Below are 5,603 nucleotides of genomic sequence, written 5' to 3'. Positions count from 1 at the left end.
CACTTTCAGCATTTGGTGCCTTCCTTATTCTGGCGTTTAACTTCCAGTTTAAGGTTAAACTGGAGGTTAAACGCCACTTTCAACATTGTACTCCACATGTGATCTTCAAGCTTCCTTTATTGATTTTGTTGCTTCCTTGCCTAGCCTCTTCTTCCCTGAAATCATCCACACAATTTCATCAAAGTCTTGCAAAATTTCATGAGAATTCTTCCATTCATAGCATTCAAGTAATATAACTAAAAACTCATGGAATTTGCATCAAAATTACACTGTTTGGATGATTCATTACTTTGTTGTTCATTTAACCATTCTTGGTTACTTTAAGCTCAAGAAAATGCATAAAACAACTAAAACTAACAGAAAAATGCTAGTGAAACTAGCCTAAGATGCCTTGGCATCACAACACCAAACTTAATACTTGCTTGTCCCTAAGCAAGTTCTGAGTTATTTGAGAAGAAAGTATGAAACAAAAGCAAATACATTGGCTATACTAGCAAGCATTTGAAGTTCATCAGAAGGGTTTAATGCAGAAAGTTGCAGCATCACTTTTTCATTCTTATCAGGTAGAATTATCACTTTTTCATTGCATCTATCAAACACTGCTATGGCCTCTTGTTATTCTTATGTCTTTGGCACATTTTCCTTTCTTTGTTTTTCTTTTTCTTAGAGCTTCTTTGCTCCTTGTTTGCTCAGTGTCATGTGTTGCACAAGCCTTTGGCATTTTCTTTTTCTTATCATTGCATTACACATATCCACTACAGGCATTTTAGTTCACATTTCTTCTTGAGACATTGGTGCCCAGCACCTCTTTGTGTGACTAAATGTTTTGTATTTAGGTTGCTCTTGATAATGGACTTTTGGTTGATAATCCCGGGTTAGTTAACCCAAGTTACCAAGTGTTGAAACACTCCTCAGAACCTATTCATCCAAGCATATCCTTAATACATAAACACCACAGGCATTTGTCTCAGAAGTTCAAACCATTGGTGCCAAGCTTATTTTCTCATTTTTTTTTTGCTTTTTGGTTGCCCTTTTTCAGTGGCTTTTTCTTCTTCTTTTTCTTTCTTTTTCATGGCCAAAGACATTTATTCATCAAGATCCATAGACAGTTTTCAATTTCTACACAAAAAATGATAATTCTACATTCTATTTCCAGTGATCTGACTAACAATCAAGCATGCATACCACCACTTAATTCTACTTGATTTGTCACTAATTGAGCCAAGTTACTTTTGCTCAAACTTTTCTTTTATTTTTGGAAACAGAACAAGCATGGCAAGCATTTGTTTAAGAAGGTGAAATTATATCCAAACATCTAGGCATTCACTTTATTCAAAGCAATAAACCAACACTCCTACAAAATGACTTCACATTCCAGAAAGATTCAACAATTACAGTTTAAACCAGAACAAGCATGCTTTTGTTTGCCTTTTAAAGAATGGTCAAGGAACAACACCACCTTGTGAAATTTCTTGTTTTCTCCTTGTTGCTAGGAAACAATTTGATTTCTCCTTCTTCTCCTAGTTGTTGCTTCATGTTCTTTCTAAGATCCTTGTTTCCTTTCCTGCAAAGAGTGATGAAGTTGCTTGCTTCTCAAGCACTTGAGTGGTTAGCTCAACTATGTATGGGCAAGTGTCTGAGTCTTAAGTTGGTGTGTGAACACCAAACTTAATCTCCTACTTACTCCTCTGCTCTTTGAATCCTTGAATTCTCCTTGGAATGAAGTTGCTGCTAAGGATTTTAAGCATTTCTGTGATTGCTTAGAATGGTTATTCCTTTCATATAATTCAAAGGTTGTTGTGTTCAGTTGATCTTTATGGTGGAACACCAAACTTAGAGTTACACATTCCCCTTTGAATTATTGATCCACGAATTCATTGTTTGGTGTGAAACACCAAACTTAATTCTTTGCAATGCACCGAAACTACTTCACCTTTTTATTGAAACAAATAAAAGAAACAGCAAAAGAGTGTTACCTCAGGTTGGGTTGCCTCCCAACAAGCGCTCTTTTAACGTCATTAGCTTGACGGTCAGTTTCCTCAGTTGAGGTGATATTTAACCTTGTCCTTCTCCTCTACATCTCCCAAGTAATGTTTGAGTCTTTGACCATTCACAGTGAAGGTTCTTTGTGACTTTTCTTCCATGATTTCTACTTGTCCATATTGGGAGACCTTGGTGACAAGGAATGGTCCAGACCACCTTGATTTTAACTTCCCTGGAAATAGCTTCAACCTAGAATTGTAGAGCAATACTTTTTGTCCCTCTTCAAATTTCCTTGGGGCTATGTTGCTGTCATGCTTCTTCTTTGCTCTTTCTTTGTAAATTTTTGCATTCTCATAAGCTTCAGCTCTGAATTCTTCCAACTCTTGAATTTGCAACATCCTTCTTTCTCCAGCAGCTTTGCTGTCCAAGTTTAAGAGTTTCAAGGCCCAGAATGCCTTGTGCTCCAACTCCAGTGGCAAATGGCAAGCCTTTCCATATACTAGTTGGTAAGGAGACATTCCAATTGGTGTTTTGAAAGCTGTCCTATATGCCCAAAGAGCATCATCTAGCTTAATCGACCAGTCCTTCTTTGAAGCTCCCACAGTCTTTTCCAAGATTCTTTTGAGTTCCCTATTAGATATTTCAACTTGCCCACTTGTCTGTGGATGGTATGGTGTGGCTACCTTATGTTTGACTCCATATTTTAGAAGCAATGCCTCTAATGGTTTGTTGCAGAAGTGGCTTCCTCCATCACTGATGATTGCTCTTGGAACCCCAAAACGGCAAAAAATGTGTTTTCTAAGGAAGTTCATGACCACCTTATTATCATTGGTTGGAGTTGCTATTGCTTCAACCCATTTGGAGACATAGTCTACTGCCACAAGAATGTAATTATTTGAGTATGAGGTGGAAAAGGGTCCCATGAAATCTATCCCCCATACATCAAACAATTCAAGTTCCAGAATGAATTGTTGTGGCATTTCATTTCTTCTTGGCAGGTTCCCCGCTTTCTGGCATTCATGGCAGTGCTTCACTAGTTCCTTTGCATCTTTGAAGATAGTGGGCCAATAAAAACCACACTGCAACACCTTAGCTGCTGTTCTTTCTCCTGCAAAATGTCCTCCATAAGTGGAGCCATGGCAGTCCCATAAGACTTCCCTTCCTTCTTCCTCTGATATGCATCTTCTTAGTATGCCATCCGAACATTTTTTGAACAAGTATGGTTCGTCCCAGATGAAGTATTTGGCATCATTTACCAATTTCTTCCTTTGATGCTTGTTAAATTCCAACGGCAAACTCCCAGTGGCCTTGAAGTTTGCTATGTCTGCAAACCAGGGTGCTTTGTGAATTACCATGAGTTGTTCATCAGGAAAGCACTCATTTATATGTGTGCTTTGTGTGCTTCCTTCTTCACATGGTATCCTTGATAAATGGTCTGCTACCTTGTTCTCTACACCCTTCTTGTCTTTGATTTCAATGTCAAATTCCTGCAACAAAAGAACCCATCTAATAAGTCTTGGTTTGGATTCTTGTTTAGCAAGTAAGTATTTTAAAGCTGAATGATCAGTGAAGACAATGACTTTAGACCCAATGAGATATGATCTAAATTTGTCAAATGCAAAGACTATTGCCAAGAGTTCTTTTTCAGTGGTTGTGTAATTCCTTTGGTTATCATTCAAGACCTTACTGGCATAATAAATCACATGTACCAAATTGTCTTTCCTTTGTCCTAACACTGCCCCAATAGCAAGGTCTGATGCATCACACATCAGTTCAAAAGGTAAGTTCCAATCAGGTGGGGCAATGATAGGTGCAGAGGAAAGTTTTTGCTTCAAAAGTTCATAGGCTAGCATGCAATTTTTATCAAATACAAAAGGTGTATCAGAGACAAGCAAGTTACTCAAAGGTTTGGCTATTTTAGAAAAGTCTCTAATAAACCTTCTGTAAAAGCCAGGATGTCCCAAAAAACTCCTAACTGCCTTGACATTACTTGGTGGAGGTAGTTTTTCAATGAGTTCCACCTTAGCCTTGTCCACCTCAATGCCTCTATTAGACACTTTATGACCAAGGACTATTCCTTCTGTGACCATGAAATGACACTTTTCCCAGTTTAATACTAGGTTGGTCTCTTGGCATCTCTTAAGCACCAAGGCAAGGTGGTGTAGGCAGCTAGGAAAAGAATTTCCAAACACAGAAAAATCATCCATGAAAACTTCAATAAACTTTTCGATCATGTCCGAAAAGATGGACAGCATGCACCTTTGGAAAGTTGCAGGTGCATTGCACAATCCAAAGGGCATGCGTCTATACGCAAAAACTCCATATGGACAAACAAATGATGTTTTCTCTTGATCTCTTGGATCAACTACTATCTGATTATAGCCGGAGTATCCATCCAGAAAGCAATAATAAGCATGTCCTGCAAGCCTTTCAAGCATCTGATCCATGAATGGGAGTGAAAAATGATCTTTTCTGGTGGCTTCATTGAGCTTCCTGTAGTCTATGCACATCCTCCACCCAGTGACAGTTCTTGTGGGTATGAGTTCCTTCCTCTCATTTGGCACCACAGTTATGCCACCTTTCTTGGGAACTACATGGATGGGACTAACCCATGGGCTGTCAGAAATGGGGTAGATTACCCCTGCCTGCCATAACTTCATGACCTCCTTTTGTACCACTTCTTTCATGACGGGATTCAACCTTCTCTGAGCTTGAATGGAGGGTCTAGCATCCTCTTCTAACAAGATTTTATGCATGCATATGGATGAACTTATCCCCTTCAAATCAGCTAGGGTCCATCCAATGGCATCTTGATGAGTTTGTAGTACCTTGATCAATTCTTCTTCCTATTCTTGGCTCAGGGCAGAGCTAATGATAACAGGATGGCTCTCATCACTACCCAAGTATGCATACTTGAGATTAGGGGGCAATGCTTTGAGCTCAGGTTTTGGTGCTTCCTTTTCTTCTTTCACTTTCTCTGGCATGCTTAGCATGGTTGTTTCAGCAGCCTTGATGTCACTAACTTCAATATCCTTGGTGAACTCCTCCTCTGCCACTTCCCTTGTGGTTTCCTCAAAGGTTTCTTGTATTGCAATGTCCACCACATCCACCCTCATGCATTCCTTTAGTGATTCTGATGGATAGCTCATTGCCTTGAATACGTTAAACACCAATTTCTCATCATGTAGTCTAAGAGTGAGTTCACCCTTTTGGACATCTATGATGGCTCCAAAAGTAGCCAGGAAGGGTCTTCCCAGAATTATGGAAGCTTTGGCTTCTTCCTCCATATCTAACACCACAAAATCGGCCGAAAATATAAAATCTCCCACTTTCACCAACAAATCCTCAACTATCCCATGAGGGAACTTAAAAGTTCGATCTGCCAATTAGAGGGCCATTCTTGTTGGTTTGGCTTCCTCAATCTTCATTCTTTTCATCATTGTTAGAGACATCAAATTGATACTGGCCCCTAAGTCACATAAGGCCTTCTCCACCATGACTTCTCCTATGATGCAGGGGATTTGGAAACTGCCTGGATCCTTCAATTTCTGAGGCAATTTGTGCTGAATGATGGCACTGCATTCTTCAGTTAACAACACAGTTTCCTCATTTCTCCAGCT

This window comes from Arachis hypogaea, chromosome 6, assembly GCF_003086295.3.
Source record: "Arachis hypogaea cultivar Tifrunner chromosome 6, arahy.Tifrunner.gnm2.J5K5, whole genome shotgun sequence".
In the NCBI taxonomy this organism is placed as follows: Eukaryota; Viridiplantae; Streptophyta; class Magnoliopsida; order Fabales; family Fabaceae; genus Arachis; species Arachis hypogaea.
This window is presented reverse-complemented; position numbering follows the sequence as displayed.